We start from the raw sequence: 19,677 nt of genomic DNA, 5'->3' as shown, positions 1-19,677 counted from the left end.
CAGCACATCACATGGCAAGGGAGGGAGTGAGAGACAGAGGGAGGTGGCACAGTCTTTTAAAAAACCAGCTTCTATGTGAGCTCAGAGCAAGAATTCACCCGTTATGGTGAGCACAGCACTAAGCCATTTGTAAGCGATCCAACCCTGTGACCTAAACACCTGCACCCAGGCTCCACCTCCAACACTGGGAATTACATTTCAACATGAGATTTGGAGGCGACAAACATCCAAACCATCTCAATAAATATTAGTATCTCTGTCTCTAGCTATCTAATAATGCACACACACAAATGGCACTATTTTAAGCACTTGACATATATCAGTGTATAAGAAGTCATTTAATCCACATGAAACCCCTCTCAGAAGTGGCTAGTAATACTGTCTCCATTTTGCAGATGAAGCTATGAAGGCATAAAGAAAGTAGATGACATGTCTATGTCACACAGCAATGTGTCTAAGTTGGGATTTGAATCTGGACAGTGTGGTACCAGAGAACACACTTCTAACCACTACATCATGTGGCCAACATCAGGATTACTATCTATCTTGGTGAATATGTGTTCTAAGCATCTGACAGTGCTAATGGCTGCTGCCACAAAACATATAGATCACTATTTGTGATGCCTTCCTTTTTTTCTCTTTATAAACTGGGTTATATTTTCTATACCATTTTCCAGTTGTTCATGGTGTTTACTTTTTAAAAAAATTATTATCATTTGTTTTTTAGAGATGGGGTCTTGCTATGTTGACCAGGCTGGTCTCAAACTCTTGGCCTCAAGTGATCCTCACATCTCAGCCTCCCAAAATGCTGGGATTACAGGTGTGAGCCACTATGCCTGGCCTGGTAATGTCTTTCAGTTCTTTGCTGTGTTTTGCCATAGCCCTCATGTCCATTTCTCATTTGACTCCTCCACTGGCTTTGGCCCCATTTTCTATATTACTTCTCATCTCTAACACTTCCCTAAAGTCTCTTAAGCACACAGCTGCCTTTTCATTTTATCATAGATTGATGGAATCTGACTCATAAATATTTGTTTCTTTCATTGTTTTTTTGGAAGCATAGTTACATATGATTATTTCTTTATACAGCTATCAAATTATATTTGCTAAGCACCATCATTGCTTATAGCTATTATTCAAATCCCTTAAGGATTTGAAGGGATTATCCAACTTTTTGAAGGGACCGAGATCCCATTTGCTTACAAGAAAGCAAAAGGATGTAATGGTGCTATTCTTTGAGATAATTTTAACCCATGTTATTGAACCTTAAAATATCCTTTATTGGTAAAAGCAGTAATATTAGTTTTTGCTTCTGTAAAATAGAGATAATGAGGCAAGAAAAGTAAAAGTCCCCGTCTTACAGTTTGTTGTATTCTTAAACTCAAAATACTCACTTTAGGCTGGGCACGATGGTTCACGACTGTAGTCCCAGCAATTCGGTGGGGGCTGAGGCAGGTAAATCACTTGACCCCAGTTTGAGACCAGCCTGGGCAACATGGTAAAAACTCGTCTCTCCAAAAAATACAAAGAAATTTGCTGGAATCTGAGGTGGGAGGATCCTTTGAGTCTGGGAGGCAGAGGTTACAGTGAGCCAAGATCATGCCACTGCACTCCAGCCTGGGCAACAGAGTGAGACTCTTCCTCAAAACAAACAACATAAAATGCACCTCATTTTATTTTGAAGCAATTAGAAAGTATATCATATTAAGGATAGGAAATGATGATTAATATTTTTGAAAGTTACATAGGGAATAGTGCCACCTTTAAAAGTATCTGCTCCATGATGATCTTTGGGCAAAAGAATGCAGATGGCTAAAAACAGTGGCCATGTAAACAAGAACAACAGGACTACTGTGACAAAGAGAGTCCACCTCTTTTATCCTTCAGTGACATAAGCATTTTCAGATCTCTGATTTTTTTTATGGATGGTGCCTGATTTTCTGGTTTTAAACTTATTGATGGCAGCTTTTTAAAGGTAACATAAAATAGCTGCACAATTGAATGCATCTTAACTAGTCCACACTCTTCTGGATCTCTTCCGTGGTTTCTATTGCGTTTACTCTTAGCAACGGCTAAAATGGGCTGGATCAATAGAACTTCCCTTAGAAACTAGTCTACTTCACACAGCATCTCTTAGATGACAAAATAACTGCTTAAAAAATGGAAAATCACATCTCTTAACCAAACATCCCAAATAACTAGTTATGTTGGTTGATTGATTAATTACTTTCTCAAGTTAAGTGAAAATATAAATAGAATGAAGTATTAGTTCAGTTAAAGTTGGGTTTAAATTATTGTAATTAATAACATATATAGTTTGTATTCTAGATTGAATGAGTTCTCTAACCACTTATTTGGTTTAAAATGTATAAAAATGAAGAGTTGAATTCAGCTTATTTAGTAGGTGCAGTGATTTTTACAGTTTGTTCTAGTTTTGATTTGCAATTTTATTCTGCCCCATTTATTGGAATTGACCAGCCTGGCATTTTGCCATCTTAATTTCTCGTTTCTTTACTTGTTATGATTTGGGATATTTGTATTTGCTTATTTTTTCAGTATATACACAAGAAGTTTTCAGAGAGTCTAAATTTTTTTTTTTTAAATTTTTAATGGAATTACTGTTCAAAGTTGGTGTTATGATTTTTTTTTTTCTGTTTTTTCCTATTTTACTTAGTTGCAAATCAGCTGAAGAGCAGATGTTTGGTGTTGGTGCTTTTAAAAAAAGCAATTCTCACTTAAAAGAGTGCTTTATTTTAGGAGAAAATGAGAAAAGATATTTAACCCTTTCTGACATTTTTCAATTATGGATTTTTTAATGAAAGTTTTCATGTCAAAATTTATTACTTTGCATAATTTTGATTTTTTAAATTTAACTAAGGAATGATTTGGTGAATTAGACCTTAAAACTGCTTAATTCTGACAGGTAGACTTACTGACTTTGGTTTCTTTGTCTGTTCCTGTTACCCGAACCAAGTCCTCCTGAATCGTTCTTTAATCTATAATCCTATAACTTCATTTAAGGTGTTTAAGTGCACAAGCATGTTCAGATTCATTTTGCTTTATTACTGCTTAATAAAACTAAATAAAAATGAATGAATTACATAATTAAAATAAAACATGTGTCTGAGTCATAGCTAATTTTTTAATGTCAAAATTTGAAACTCTTGTACAGTTAAGAACAATCATTTCAAGCAAACTATTTGAAGAACTTTTAAAAATTAAACTGCCAAAAGGGGAAAAATATTTATACATTTTAAAAGATAATTATTAAATCATGTTTCTTCAATATCAAAGTGTTATATTGACATAGTCACAATTACATATTTATGAATCCTCATAATGACAAAATCATAAAATTTACATCCCTCTGCCATCCAAATAGCAAAAGTTGCTGACTTAAAATGTACTAATTTAGAAAAATCTATTTACAAATTCATATGAAACCAAAAAAGTGTCAAAATAGCTAAGGCAATTCTAAGCAAAAAGAATAAAGCTGGAGACATCATGCTACCCAACTTCAAACTATATTGCAGGGCTACAGTAACCAAAACAGCATGGTACTGGTACAAAAACAGACACATAGACCAATGGAACAGAATAGAGAGCCTAGAAATTAGGTCACACACATACAAGCATCTGATCTTCAACAAAGCTGACAAAAACAAGCAATGGGGAAAGGACTCCCTATTCAATAAATGGTGCTGGCATAACTGGCTAGCCATATGCAGAAGATTGAAACTGGACCCCTTACTTATACCATATACAAAAATAGACTCAAGAAGGATTAAAGATTTAAATGTAAAACCTCAGCTATAAAAACACTGAAAGACAATGTAGGCAATACCATTCTAGGCATAAGAACTGGCAAAGATTTCATGAAGATGTCAAAAGTGATCACAATGAAATCAAAAATTGACAAATGAGATCTAAACTTAAGAACTTCTGCACAGCAAAAGAAACAGAGTAAACAGACAACCTACAGAATGGGAGAAAATTTTTGCAAACTATGCATCTGACAAAGGTCTAATATCCAGCATCTATAAAGAACTTTAGCAAAATTTCAAGAGAACAACAAACAACCCCATTAAAAAGTGGGCAAATGACATGAACAGATATCTTTCAAAAGAAGACACACATGCAGCTAACAAGCATATGAAAAAAAGTTCAATAATGCTGATAATCAGTGAAATGAAAACTAAAACCACAATGAGATACCATCTTACATCAGTCAGAATTGCTACTACGAAAAAGTCAAAAAATAATAGATGGTTCTGTGGTTCTGGGGAAAAGGGAATGCTTATACAATGCTGGTGGGGGTGTATAAGTTCAATAATTAGTTCTAGCATTGTGGAAAGCAGTGTGGCAATTCCTCAAAGAGCTAAAAACAGAACTACTGTTTGAACCAGCAATCCTATTATGGGTATATACCTAAAGGAATATAAATCATTCCACCATAAAGACACATGCAAACATACGTTCACTGCAGCATCATTCACAATAGCAAAGACATGGAATCAACCTAAATGCCCATCAATGACAGGTTAGATAAAGAAAATGTGGTACATACACACCATGGAATACTATGCAGCCATAGGAAAGAATGAGATCATGTCCTTTGCAGGAACATGGATGGAGCTAGAGGCCATTATCCTTAGCAAACTAACGCAGGAACAGAAAACCAAATACCACACGTTCTCACTTATAATTGGGAGTTAAATGATGAGAACTCATGGATGCAAAGAGGGAAACAACAGACACTGGGGTCTACTTGAGGATGGAGGGTGGGAGAAGTGAGAGGGTCAGAAAAAATAACTACTGGGTACCCGGTTTAAAACCTAGGTGATGAAATAGTTTGCACAACAAACCCAATGACATGAGTTAACCTATATAACAAACCTGCACATGTACCCCTGAACCTAAAATAAAAGTTTTTAAAAAAGTACTAGTTTAACTTAAACAACAAATACCACCTATGCATTAATTCACACTCTTTCCACAAGTCTCTGACTCTCCTAAGTCCACAGCAGAATATGGTAACATTAGAAAGAACTCACAGGTCGGCAAGCTTGAGTTCGATATAACATTCTCAGAGTAGGAGATGTCAAAATTAAATCACTGAGGATAAAACATTTCTATGGAATAAAATATTGTCAGATATAATCATTACTATTTTTTCTACATAAACACTGGTATATATTGTTACTCATAGAGCTGATTTGACTATTTGGGGCTATCAAGATGCTATCTTGCTCTTTATATAGGCAGAAGAAACATCGGAATCTTTTTTATTCTGAACGTTGAAGGAAATCCAAGGAGAATCTGCATTGTCTTTTTTTTTTATGTTTTATTTCAAAATAAAGCTATTACCAGAATAACAATGTGAGTCAGCCAATGTATCAATAAGGAGTTGTGCTAAACTAGCTACATGAAACAGCAGTACCAGCCCAAGCCTGGTAGCTCTGTTGGGTGGCTAGATCCAGAAGAGAAATTACAGTGACTACAGTTTAGCTCTCAGGAAGCCCCATTCCTAGGGAAAAGGGAAGATCACCACATCATGGGAGCACCCTGTGGGACAAAAGAATCTGAACAGCAGCGCCTGAGTCCCAGATCTTCCCTCTGACATGATCCACCCAAATAAGAACAAACCAGAAAAACAATTCTGGTGATATTACAAAACAAGGTTCTTCAACTAGCTCACCAGCAATGGATCCAAACCAAGATGAGATCTCACGAATAAGTCTCATGAGATCTGATGGTTTTATAAGGGGTTTCCCCTTTTGCTTGGCTCTCATTCTCTCTCTTGCCTGCTGTCATGTATCACATTCCTTTCATCTTCCACCATGATTGTGAGGCCTCCCCCGCCGTGTGGAATTGTGAGTCCATTAAACTTCTTTTTCTTTATAAATTACCTAGTCTCAGGTATGTCTTTATCAGCTGCATGAGAATGGACTGATACACAGACCAATGGAAAAGAATAGAGAACCAAAATTAAGCCAAATACTTTCAACCAAGTGATCTTGGACAAAGCAAACAAAAACATAAAGTGGGGAAAGACCCTTTTCAACAACTGGTGCTGGGCTAATTGGTCAGCCACATGTAGAAGAATGAAACTGGATCCTCATCTCTCACCTTATACATAAATCAACTGAAGGTGGATCAAAGACTTAAATATAAGACCTGAAACCATAAAAAGTCTAGAAGACAACATTGGAAAAAACTTCTAGACATTGTCTTAGGCAAAGATTTCATGACCAAGAACTCAGAAGCAAATGCAACGAAAACAAAGATAAATCGATGGGACTTAATTAAACTAAAAATCTTCTGTACAGCAAAAGAAATAATCAGCAGAGTAAACAGACAACCTACAGAGTGGGAGAAAATCTTGGCAATCTATACTTATACAAAGCTCTAATATCCAGAATCTAGAAGGAAGTCAAACAAATCAGCAAGGGGAAAGAAAATCCTATCAAAAACTGGGCAAGGACATGACTAGACAATTTTCAAAAGAAGATATACAAATGGCCAGCAAACATATGAAAAAATTCTCAACATCACTAATGATCAGGGAAATGCAAATCGAAACCACAATGTGATACCACCTTACTCCTGTAAGAATGGCCATAAACAAAAAAAATAAAAATAAAAAATTAAAAAATAGATATTGGTGTAGATGCTGTGAAAAGGGAACACTTTTACACTGCTGGTGGGAATGTAAATTAGTACAACCACTAAGGGAAACAGTGTGAAGATTCCTTAAAGAACTAAAGATAGATCTACCATTTGATCCAAAAATTCCACTCCTGGGTATCTATCTAGAAAAAAAGGAGTCATTTTATTAAAAAAAGATACTTGTACTTGCATGTTTATAGCAGCACAATTAGCAGTTGCAAAAATATGGAACCAGTCCAAATGCCCATCAGTCAATAAGTGAATAAAAATATGTAGTAGATATATATCATGGAATACTACTCAGCCATGAAAAGGAACAAAATAATGGCATTTGCAGCAACCTGGATGGAATTAGAGACCATTATCTAAGTGAAGTAACTCAGGAATAGAAAATGAAACATCATGTGTTCTAATTCGTAAGTGGGAGCTTAGCTATGAGGATGCAAAGGCATAAGAATGACACAACGGACTTTGAGGACTTGGGGGTAAAGGTGGGAGAGGCATGGATACAGTGTACATTGCTTGGGTGACGGGTGCAACAAAATCTCAGAAATCACCATTAAAGAACTTATTCACGTACAATAAATAAATAAATAAGTAAAAATAAAAAAATAAAAGTGTTGAGAGTATCTTTGAATATACAAAAGATTTTGTGGAGTCAAAAATAAAGTGGTTTGTATCATTATACTGAAGTCAAGTTTATGTAGAAGAGTGTGTGTGAATGCTGAGTAGCCAAAGTCTGGACCATAGTGGCTATTAAACTCTGCCTCTCAATTTCAAACCCATGCTTCCACATGTACTTGCTTTTATGGTACTGAGGCTCATTTATTGTCAGTTGTTCCCCATTATGCTTTGCCAATAAGAGGCACTAGAGAACATCTAAAAGGCTTGAGGAGTAAAAACGAATTTGTTGCTATTTACTTCCAATTCCAGTCAGGTGATAACTCTTTACCCTGACAGTGACAATTGAGCCCAGAAATAGCAGCTGATTGCAGTTTGCAATCTTTTTCTGTGCTATTAAAATCAGCCTCATCACATACCTCTCAGAAAACACAACACCATCCAGCCCATGCCTCATCCTCAGAGGACGGAGTCCCACCTCTGTGGGCTTTCTCCTTTTAGCTCTTCAACACCAGTGCTAACTCCTCAGATACCTGCATTCCAGTTTCACAGGGCTCTCCTCCATGCCCCCTGAGCTTTAAAGATTGCAACCTCTTAGCTTTGTTTCCCTAGCCTAGGTTTATTAGCGTGAAAGTGTGCCCCTTTTGCCCTTTAAATTTTCTTTCTTTTTTCTTTTTTCTTTTTTTTTTTTTTGAGACGGAGTCTCGCTCTGTTCCCCTGGCTGGAGTGCAGTGGCGCGATCTCGGCTCACTGCAAGCTCCGCCTTCCGGGTTCCTGCCATTCTCCTGCCTCAGCCTCCCAAGTAGCTGGGACTACAGGCGCCCGCCACTGCGCCCGGCTAATATTTTTTTGTATTTTTAGTAGAGACGGGGTTTCACCGTGGTCTCGAATTCCTGACCTTGTGATCCGCCCGCCTCGGCCTCCCAAAGTGCTGGGATTACAGGCGTGAGCCACCGCGCCCGGCCTTCTTTCTTTTTTCTTTTTTCTTTTCTTTTTTTTTTTTTTTTTTTGAGACAGAGTCTGGCTCTGTCGCCGAGGCTGGAGTGCAGTGGCCGGATCTCAGCTCACTGCAAGCTCCGCCTCCCGGGTTTACGCCATTCTCCTGTCTCAGCCTCCTGAGTAGCTGGGACTACAGGCGCCCGCCACCTCGCCCGGCTAGTTTCTTGTATTTTTTAGTAGAGACGGGGTTTCACCGGGTTAGCCAGGATGGTCTGGATCTCCTGACCTCGTGATCCGCCCGTCTTGGCCTCCCAAAGTGCTGGGATTACAGGCTTGAGCCACTGCGCCCAGCCGCCCTTTTAATTTTCTAGTAGCCTGTTAACAATTCTGTTTAACTTTTTTTCTGTTAAAAGTAATTGGTGTAGTTTCTATACCTCAAAAAACTCTGACCTGTCTAATGGTAGCTAAAGATAAAGGAATATATGTCATCACTCAAGATGCCTGCATTAAAGAAGAGATGGGGGCTCAGAGACACATCCTAGGGGACAGAAGGAGACTTTCCCACGAGGATAATCAGACAGGTAAGATGTGAGTGACCAACATAACAACTGAGTAACAGACATCAAGGAATAATCCATGGAGCCATATGGCAGAATGTTCTAAAAGGGTTAAGAATAAAATTATTTTTGAGAACTCTGCATTCTCGTTAAAATGAAGCTGAGGCGCTCTGGTTTAGAGGACAAGCTTTAAAAATTCTTAGTCATTTGTGTATGGTGGTCCTCATTTTCCATATAGTCCTGAAAAGGAAGCATCGGATGGTCAGTGAAAATGAAAATAGAGGTGTAAGAATGGTCAGATCATGCAGTGGGCACCTGATGGTAGGAACTAGGCCGAAGGTTGTTTGAGACTTATTTTGTTGTAAATTCCTTGCTGATTAGACTTTTCTTTTATTTTGTGGAAATATGAGGGGAACTCTTTAAAAAGGGCCAAGATTCCCATCCTGAACAAGTGTTTAGTATCCTCTTTCATGGGAAGAATAAACATCTATGTGACTCCATCCAAAATATGAGGAAGAACAAGAACTATGGTTTAAATTAATAATCTCAACTTGGGTTTCAGTATTGAAGTTGGTGGTTTAGACTCTGTTAATATAGTGGAACATACTTCAGCAGAACTGAAAAATGTTTATCTTCTACAAAGCAACATTTCCAGGGCAAACTGGAAATAGTCATTTCACCCTTTTGACAAATTATAACTGAACCCCAGCAATGAAAGAATGTATTAATTTAAAGAGCAAAGTGGACTAATTGCCATTATTAGAACTGCTAATGATGTACTCTGCTATATAATAAAGAAGCATTATAAATAAAAATGTAATTGTAATTGACATTATAAGCAGTGTAATTAAAATTATGTCATATTTTCATATAATCTATGATTTTTATGGATGACGTTCCCTTTGAAATGGTTTTATCTTAAAGGCTCAGATTTCTTTTAAGTTTGATTGGATTCAAGTCCCTATCTCAATAATCAAATACTTAAGCAATCTATTTTTTCTGATTCTATAACCTATAAAACTGACTTTTCACACCAAAACTTTCATGTGTAATATTTCCATTAATTTTCATAACCATGAGGCAAAGTAATAATTGGTTATATTTTTATTACACTAAAGATAGACATTAGACTATAACTCAGTTTTGACTCTAAAGCTCATGCACTTTCTACTATACCAACTGTTTCCTTGTAACGAACCACAGCTTCCTTTGGTTTTTGGGAGAATATAGGTAGACAAATGGAAATGTGAAACTGATGTAGTAAAGGTGGTACAACACAGACCCCAGAAGAGTGATTACTTTATAAGATCTCTGAGATAGTGGAAGAACTGACACTATTCCAAGTCTTCTGGTTCCCAGTACAGTTCAGTTTGTGTACCACAACATTATAGGACATCATCTGGCTAGACCTGAACTTAGATCAGCATGTTCATAACTGTGATTTTAATGCCACTGCCACCAACAGAGAGTTGCTGAATCCCTTGATGGTATTTAATTTTACCCTAAATTCATTAGTCTGGAGTCTAAAAAACACCAATTTTAATAAAATATAACCACTCAATAGAGATGCTTCTTTGATATATATAAGAGACAGGAAAACTTTGTCAGTTTGTATTGTGTTTCAGACACAGTTAGAACCATTTCTATCATCATTATTTTTCTTCAAAGATCTAAAACAGTTCTGCTACATGTGTGACCACAAGACCAAAACCACTTATCCTGTCAATCTGGGAGGAAGAGCTGATGAAGAGCTTCCTCAGACTTTACAAAAAATCATATCAACTTCACCTTCTCTGAGTTACCCTGGAGCTGAGTTCTTAGGTATTTGGGAGGAGATAACTGAGTTTATCTGCCTTAACATGCGGGAGGAATTGATTTTAACGGCTTGTGTTTTGCTATTATGGTTGTTGGTACTGGTCCGGAGAGGGAAGAAGAGAAAGTCAAGTTTGAGAGTGACTGAGTGACACAGCAGAGAAGCTGAAAATGTTTTAAAACCGGAGTATCCACTTTTCAATCTTAGTTGTTTGAATTTCTATAATGTATATTCTTCTTTTTTGTTTTTTTTTTTTGTTTTTTTTTGAGACAGCCTTGCTCTGTTGCCCAGGCTGGAGTGCAGTGGCATGATCTCTGCTCACCGCAACCTCTGTCTCCCGGGTTCAAGCGATTTTCCTGCCTCAGTTTCCCGAGTAGCTGGGATTACTGGCATGCGCCACCACCCCCGGCTAATTTTTGTATTTTTAGTAGAGACGGGGTTTCATCATGCTGGCCGAGCTGGTCTCCAACTCCCTTCCTTAGGCGATCCACCCACCTCAGCCTCCCAAAGTGCTGGGATTACAGGCGTGAGCCACCGCGCACAGCCATATGCATATTCTTTTCATCTCCCCAGATATTTTGGAAAGCCTGCCACACATACAAAGGCATGGAAATTTAGGAGGAGAGACATGGAAGTTTAGGAGAAGGAATATGTTCCTTTTTTTTTTTTTTTAAAGTACTTGTGAGGAAAGTCATTTTTGAAAACTACTTTACTATTAGTATACTATTCTGATTATATAATTCTTTCATACCTTGAGCTATAATTTGTCATTTATTTATCTATTAGTTCGACCTGTCTTTTGAAGCAGTATGCCATAGACTCTTTCATCTTTCACATGACAATCTTTTGAAAGGTTGAATGCTTAAAGTCAGATATCTTGCCCCATCACACCCCTACTTTATCTTTTCTGTAAGGTGAAATACATAGTTCTTTCAATCATTTATTCCTTTATTCTAGCATAATATACTAGAACATTATCTTAGTTAATTATCCTAAGCATTGGTTAACTCTTTGATATTGTTCTTCAAATGCAAAGTCCAGTAAAGTACATATACCATCAGGCATGACCTCCTGACAATGTCATGTGTGGCAGGGTTACTGCCTCCCTTGATATGAATATTATGTGTCTATTAACATAGCCTAAGGCTTCACATTTTTTTCTCTTTTTAAACAAGCTAATAACTTTATTAATAGCTATTGAGATTCTTGTTCCTGTGGATCTTGTATATGTGAGTTTCTACTGCAAAGCCAATTCATTCTTTATTTGTGAACATTTCTTTAAACTTAGGTGATACATTTAATATTGCTGCTTCTTAAAATTTTTGAGTTGGTTGATTTTAATTCACCATTTTAGATGAGGGGGACATTAAAGGATTGTAGAAAAAAAAACCATTTGGGGGAGATACTTTTCATGTTAGAAGTCTAGCCCAGCAAGAAGGATAAGAAGTTCCCCACAGTTCACTACAACCGTGCGTACCCATCAAAGACACAAGTTCTTAACTTTTCCTCTCCTATTCCCACCCCAACAAAGACTAAAACCTTAGGACCCACGGGGAGACAGAATTTGGAGGTCAAGTATTATGAAATTAGATCCACTTGAGAAAGAATTTGAGTTTTTTATAGACTTACCTTAACAACGCATTAGAAAAAAAATCTATGCAATTTTAAGGTAACCCGCCAGTAATTGAATTTTCCATGATAACAAAAATCAACACTCTTCAGATGAGGATAATAGAATGTAAATATGAACAACAATTAACAACGTCTAGCACGTAATACAAAGTTTCAAAGATGTTTGTGTGTGTGTATATATGTATAAACTGTGAAGAAAAAAGAAGTAAACAAAGAACCAAAGCCTGGCATCCTTCAGATTTTGGATTAGAAGACAAAGAACTAAAGGAAAATGTGTATGAATAATTAAAAAAAATAAGATCTTACAGAATCTCAGGAAAGAAATGGAGACAAAAAACTCCAAACAAATTCTATCATTGGCAAATATAATCTCTGAAGTAAAAATTCTTTGGATAGGTTGACAGCAGAATAGAGACAGATGAAAGAAGAAAGAGCTGTTGAACTTAAGGCAATCAATAGAAAAATTTTAATCCAGAGAACACAGATACAAATTTTGAATAAAAATGGACATCCTACAAGTCAATTTCAGTGAAATTATCTTGGAAAACTGAGGATGAAACTTGCAACATGCTTTGAAATGCATAAAGAAATAAAATGGACAATATATAGATAGAATTCTGGATAGATAAATAGGCTATCATAGGCATAGTAACATGTTAATTGTGTATTGTAGTTGATAGGCACATTAGTAGTCACTGTAAAATTCTTTTAACCACTTATGTTTGAAACATTCAATAATAAAATATTGAAAAAATAAAATGATGAGGAGAAAATGATGACATTTCAAATGACAAAAATTTAGACAATGTGTCATAAAAGATCTACACTAAAATAAATTCTAAATATTCTTTAGGCTGAAGAGAAATCATGTAAGATAGAAACTCAATCCTATAGGTAAGAGATAATATGTCCAGAAATGGTAAATAGATGGATAAATATAAATGATCATTTTCCTCTCATTATATCTTCAGAAAACAACTGATGATTTTAAAGCACAATAAGGGCATTTGAAGATGGGGTTTATATTGTTTGTGGAAATAAAAGATATGAAAAAATTTGCATAAAAATGGGATAAAAGGTAAATGCAATTACTCTCTTGTGAGGTTAATACATTTTGTGAATTGAGAGTTGAGTTGTATGAAATATGAAGTGAGAAGTATGAAATATGAAGTATCTGGTGAGAAATGAGAATTATGAATGGTCAGTTGTGAACTGTTAGGTGGTATAATATGGATTCTAAATATCTTTTTTGTAAGAACATATGTTGCTAACCCAGGAGCAAACTAAAGAAATAAAAAAGACATGTAACTAAGACTCCAATATTGAAAATAAAATGGAATACTTAAAAATTTCAGCTAATCCCAAAAAGGCAGTAAAGAGACAACTGAGAATCAAAAATAAAAGAGTGAAATAGAAAACAAAAAGAAAGTAGAATTAATTATAAATATTATATGAAATACATAAAAACTAAACACTCCAAATAAGACACAGTTTGTTGGACTGTAAAAAAGCAAAACCAGATTCTATCTTATCTATAAGAGGTGCACTACAAATACAAAAATGTAAATAGTTAGAAAGTATAAGAATGGCAAATGATATAGCATGTAACAATAAGCCTAAGAAAACTACCACAGTTATATTAATATGAGAAAAAGTAGACTTCAAGAGGAAAGTACTATAAGAGATGAGGATAGGCAGTTTTTAAATGGTGAAATGGGTAATTCATCAAAATAACACAATTCTATTTATATATGCACTTAAAAACAAGGCACTTACTTTTATGAAGCGAAAACTGATGGAAGTAACAGAAGCAACACAAAACCTAAAAGGCATGACTATAAATTTGTAACACCCTTCATTCCCTTATTTATGGAACAAGTGGACCAAGAAAATCTGAAGAAATACAAAAAGTCTACACAAGAAACTTGAATTGACATTTAACAGAACACTAATATGACATAAAATAATTATAGTATACACATTATTTTCAAGTATACATCAAATGGTGAACAGAATCAGTTATATTTTGTGTCATTAAATATGTCTGAGTAAATTTCAGAAAGATTGAGGTTTTCAAAGTATGTACTGTGACCACAGTGGAATAAAATTAAAAATCAGTAACAGAAAATATCTAGAAAATCCCCAAGTATTTGGAAATTAAATATGGTACTTCAAAGTAACACATGTACTAAATAGGAACTCAATATTGAAACTGTAAATATTTTGAAGCAAATTACAATAAACACAATATATATAAATGTGTGGTACCTAGACAAAGCAGTGCTTAGAGGCAAATCTGTAGCTTTAAATGATTATATTAGAACAACAAAACAAATCTTCTACAGCCAAGGATCTAAACTTCCAACTTAAGAATAGACAATGTAAGTAACAATGGAGAGTTAAAGATTTTATAAAAAGCAACAAAAATTTGGTAAAATTATAAAAAACCAACTTTTTCAGAACTTTGGAAATTAAACAAAGGTTTGCAGTAATCAGGGGTTATATATCCAAGGAGGAAAAAGCTTGAATCTTGCCTCAACAAAACTTACAGATATAATAGAATTACTTCAGTAAACTCAATAAACAAATGACAATAATAGACAGTAGCAATAATATACACAAAGGAGAGAGAGAATCTCATTTTCAGAGTTGCCACATTATTTAAAATGTCCAGTTTTTGACACAAAATTACAAAACATGCAAAGACACAATAAACTATGGCCCACACACAGGAAAAAAACCAATCAATAGAAACTGTCCTTGAGAAAGCCCAGACACTGGATTTATTGGACAAAAATTTTGTCAATTATTTTAAATATACTCAAAGAACTACAGAAAATAACATGTAAAATAATAAGGGAAAATAGGAGAATGATGTCTTATCAAACAGAGAATATAAATAAAGAAAGAAGTTACCAGAAAAAAAAAAAATGAATTTTGGATTTGAAAAGTAGAATAACGGAAATAAAAAATTCACTAGAAAGGCTCAATAGCAGACTTGAGCTAGCAGAAGTAAGAGTCAGTGAATGTAACAGAGGCCAACTGAGATTATTTAGTTTGAAAATCAGAAAGATAAAAGAATGGAGAGAAGAATGAAAAGAATTGCAGAGCCTCAAAGATCTGCAAAATACAGCAAAGTATACCAACTATGTATAATGTGAGTTCAAGAAAGTGAGGAGAAAGAGACGGGCAAAATGAATATTTGAAAAATTTAGCCAAAAACTTCCCAGTTTTTAAAGGGAAGTTTCAAATTTTGGTAGTAAAACCTGTAAAAAAAATGTAGATTATGCTTTCATCGTAATCTACATATCCAAGAAGCTCAGTGAACCCCACGTAGAAAGAACTCAAAGAGTTCCACATTGAGACATATCATATGAAAACTGTCGAAACTGGAAAACAAAGAGACAATCTTTAAAGCAGCAAGAAAGAAGAAACTCATCTCCTACAAGGAATACTTAGTATGATTCACAGCTAATTTCTCATGAAAAACAGTGGAGGCCAAACCAGTGGACCGACATATTTAAAGTACTGAAAGAGAAAGACTGTACACCAGAATTCTATATTTAGCAGAAGTCTTCTTCAGAATTGAAGGAGAAATGAAGACATTGCCAGATTAGCAAAAGCAAACAACTCATCACTAACATACTTGCCATACTTGTCCTCGAAAAAATACTAAAGGGAATCCTTTAGGCCAAAAAAAAAAAAAAAAAAAAAAAAGCCCCATTAGACATTACAGGTAGCAACTAGAATCAACATGAGGGTATAACGGGCACTGGCAAAACTAAACTGCACATATGAAAAATAGTATTAATGTATTTTTTGTGCATATTTTTTCTAACTGATTTTATTTAAAAACTGGATAAGGTAATACTTAAATCTGCACTGATTGGTGCAAAAACATAAACATGTAATTTGTATGACAATAACAGCCAAAAGAAGGAAGGAGAGTATAAAGCTATATACTATATGTCCAAAGGTTTTGTATACTATTGAAATTAAGTTAGTATAAAATGAAACTATGTTATTATAAATGAAGATAATTATTGTAATCCCTAGGGCCACCACTAAGAAAATACAATTTTAAATTTAGTAAAATAAACAACAAGAGAATTAAAATAATACAATAGAAAATATCTCAACCAAAAAGAAGGCTGTAATGGAAGAATAAAGTAACAAAAAAGAGACATGTCAAAAGCAAATAGCAAAATGGCAGATACACATTCCAAATTGTTAATAATTGTACTAAAGGTAAATAGATTACACATTCCAAACAAAAGCCAGAGATTGCAGGATGGATTAAAAACCCAACATGATCTCTCAATATAATATCTATCTACAGAAGACAAACTTTAGATCTGAAGATACAAATAGGTTGAAATAAAATGAAAGAAAAAATATATTATGCAAACATCAACCAAAAGAAAGCTGGAATGGCAATGGTCACAACAGATTTCAAGCAAAAATTATTACTAGAGACAACATTTAAAATGATGTAAGAATCAATCTATCCAAAATATAATAATTATAAACATATGTGCACCTAACAACAGAGCCCAAAAAGACATGAAGCAAAAACTTACAGACTTAAGGAGAAAAATAGATAATTCAACAATCATAATAGCTGGATGCTTCAATACCACACATTCATTGATAGATGAAACATCTAGGCAAAGGATCGACAAGGAAATAAAAGTCTTAAACAATTATAATCTTAACAGACATCTGTAGAACACTCCACTAAACAACAGCAAAATACACATTTTTCTCAAGTGTAGATGGAGAATTCTCCAGGATAAACTACATGTTAGGTCATAAAACAAGCCTCAAAAAATGGAAGGGAATTTAGATAACACAAAGTGTGTTCTCCAACCACAATGAAAATTATAAATCAATAACAAAGGAAAATCCAGGAAATCCACAAATAACTTGAAAATTAAATAGCACATTTCTAAGCAGCCAATGGGTCAAAGTAGTTACAAGAGAAATTAGAAAATAGTTTGATATGCATGAAAATCAAAAAAGCAGCTTCTCAAAACTTATGGAATTTAGCTAAAGCAATGCTTTTGGGAAATTTATAACACATATTAAATGTCTACATTAAAAATAAGAATTTGAAATCAATAACATAAACTTTCACTGGAATTATAAGACACTGGAAAAAGGAAAGCAAATGTAACTTAAAGCAAACTGAAGAAAGAGAATAATCAAGATTAGGCAAAACCAGGGACATCTTTAGTTATATCTAAAACACCTGACACTTCCTTTGCTGCAAAGTAAAGATTAGTCCTGGAATCCATTTAAAGAATGTAGGCTCTTTGCCCATGTCTCTAGTGCTACCACTCCCACAAAAAATGTTAGCGCCCTTATTCACCAAATAGTTAATGGATTGTCTGCTTTAGATGATATACTATGCTGAGTTTTGATTTTAATCATCAGAGAATTAACATCTAATTGGGTAGTCAATCTGCAAACACTGGCAACATTGTGGACACCCTCCAGGAAGTGAGAATGCAGTTTCCTCTGTGATGTCAAGGACTTTAAGGGTTGTAGATGCTGCTGTTGTCAAACACCTTCTTGATATCAGTCCAAAGGAGAAGAAGTGGGCAGTGTTCAGCATGTTCTGCAGTGTGGCTTTACTGGCTTCCACTTTGTCTCCAGTCCTAATCAGCTGTACATCACTGAGGATTTCAATAGTGACCCTGGAGATTTTAGTGGTGATGCCTAAAACCTGGAAGAAAAATGACTTCTTGGGCCCCAGACTAGTGTTCTGGGCTGGCACAGTGACTTCACGTGGGGCAATGGCACCAGCGCAGACATGAACTGGCACCTATTGGCCAGCAGTATGTCCCTAATCTCAGTGAAGTCCTCCTTGGTCAATACAAAGCCCACATTCCCTCAGATATGAGGCAACAGTTTCTCCAGAGCTGAGTTGTTTTCTGGATGGCCTCAGATGGCCTTGTGTGTTATAGTGTTCTTGTCCATCAGCTCCACAGACTTCCCTCAGAAGTACATGCCAACCTGTATCTGCTTGGAACCCACATTGTCACTTCCACAATGAGGCATTTTGGATAATCATCTAAAAGTTGGATGCTCTTAAGGAAGTGGTTGGACTTCCAGGTTGTCTTGTCTTGCCTAGATATCATGGAGGTGTATCAGGGATTGCCATGCAGGGTTTAAAGACAATATCACTTTCATCAGGACACCTGGCAAGAGGCTTGTTGGTCACATTTTAGCAAATCTAATACATAAATTTACTTCTTACTTTTTATGGTATAATAGGCATCACTGTGAATTAATCTGTCATTATTTACCTAATTATGAACTGTTTCAGCTTCCTTGACTCCATTTCTACATTTTAGCCACACTGTATAAAATCATGCCTGAGGAGTTCTTTTATTTTTAGATATAAAGATAAGTATAAGATACCAAGTCATGTTTAAGATATTTGGGGGTAAATATATAAACAAAAACATCAACATATATTATCTTTCTTCTTTATTTCTTGAAAATGTGTGGTACATGTGAAGATGTGGAAAGTGATGAGTGACAAGACAAACATAACAATAGGTGACCTATATAAATGATTATCTTTATATTCTTCTGTACTTTTGTGCTCCAGGCATCCTCTAATGTCCAGAATCTCTAATGTCTTTACAAATAAATGAATACTATTTTCTCCAATTTTTTGTAGATATATAATTGAGATAACATGAAGTAGGGGAACATGGTTGAAGCTAGACAGTAAGGCTTTGGGATAATTCAGAAGAGACCACACATACTGAACTGAATTTATTTGAGCCTGTTCTAACCTTTGGATCTTATCCCTCCCAGAAGAGATAAAGAAATCCATCCACCAGTGCACACCGAAAACACTGAGTCTACTATCCAATAAACTGTTGTGTTAGGCATTATTTCCTGCTTACAGTATACACAGCTAGAGCATTCAATTCAGATATAGTGAGCAGTGGCCAGACATTTCATGACTCTCAAAAGTTTTTTCTTGTGGAATAATTTAAATGTTAAAATAACTTTAAATATTTTGCTTTTACTTGTTATGCATTCAGTGTTTAATTCAGAACTGTTGTCTATTATCTTTTCATGCCTTTATATCTCATATAAACCTCACAATAAACTTCTTGGTGATTTAAAATACTATGTAAATAAAAAGCTTTTCAGAAGGCCTTATTAGAAGCTGAATTGGGTATTTGAAGGAAGGTTTCCCCTCCTGAAGCCGAAGATGTCTATTTAACTGTTGTGGTACCTAAGCCAAGCATATTGACTGATTTACTGTCAATCTAGTACTTGCCTAGAAGCCATTTCAGTTTAAGAGCATGTGGTTTGGCAGGTAGCATTGCTTGCAATAATGTAATAAAACAGAAAAAAAAAAAAATCCATACCTGGCTGTGAAAGAAAAGAGTCTATTTTGCCAGAGGCAGGTGAAATGGG

The 19,677-nt window shown here is 35.2% G+C and overlaps 1 pseudogene; it reads right to left on the bottom strand.

Moving 5' to 3' along the window:
- Positions 1-17,598: 17,598 nt before the first annotated feature.
- Positions 17,599-18,374, bottom strand: LOC112617074 (annotated as a pseudogene).
- Positions 18,375-19,677: the final 1,303 nt, after the last annotated feature.

This window comes from Theropithecus gelada, unplaced genomic scaffold, assembly GCF_003255815.1.
Source record: "Theropithecus gelada isolate Dixy unplaced genomic scaffold, Tgel_1.0 HiC_scaffold_15876, whole genome shotgun sequence".
Taxonomy (NCBI): domain Eukaryota; kingdom Metazoa; phylum Chordata; class Mammalia; order Primates; family Cercopithecidae; genus Theropithecus; species Theropithecus gelada.
The sequence above is the reverse complement of the archived record's forward strand: the minus strand, read 5'-3'. Positions and strand labels throughout refer to the sequence as shown.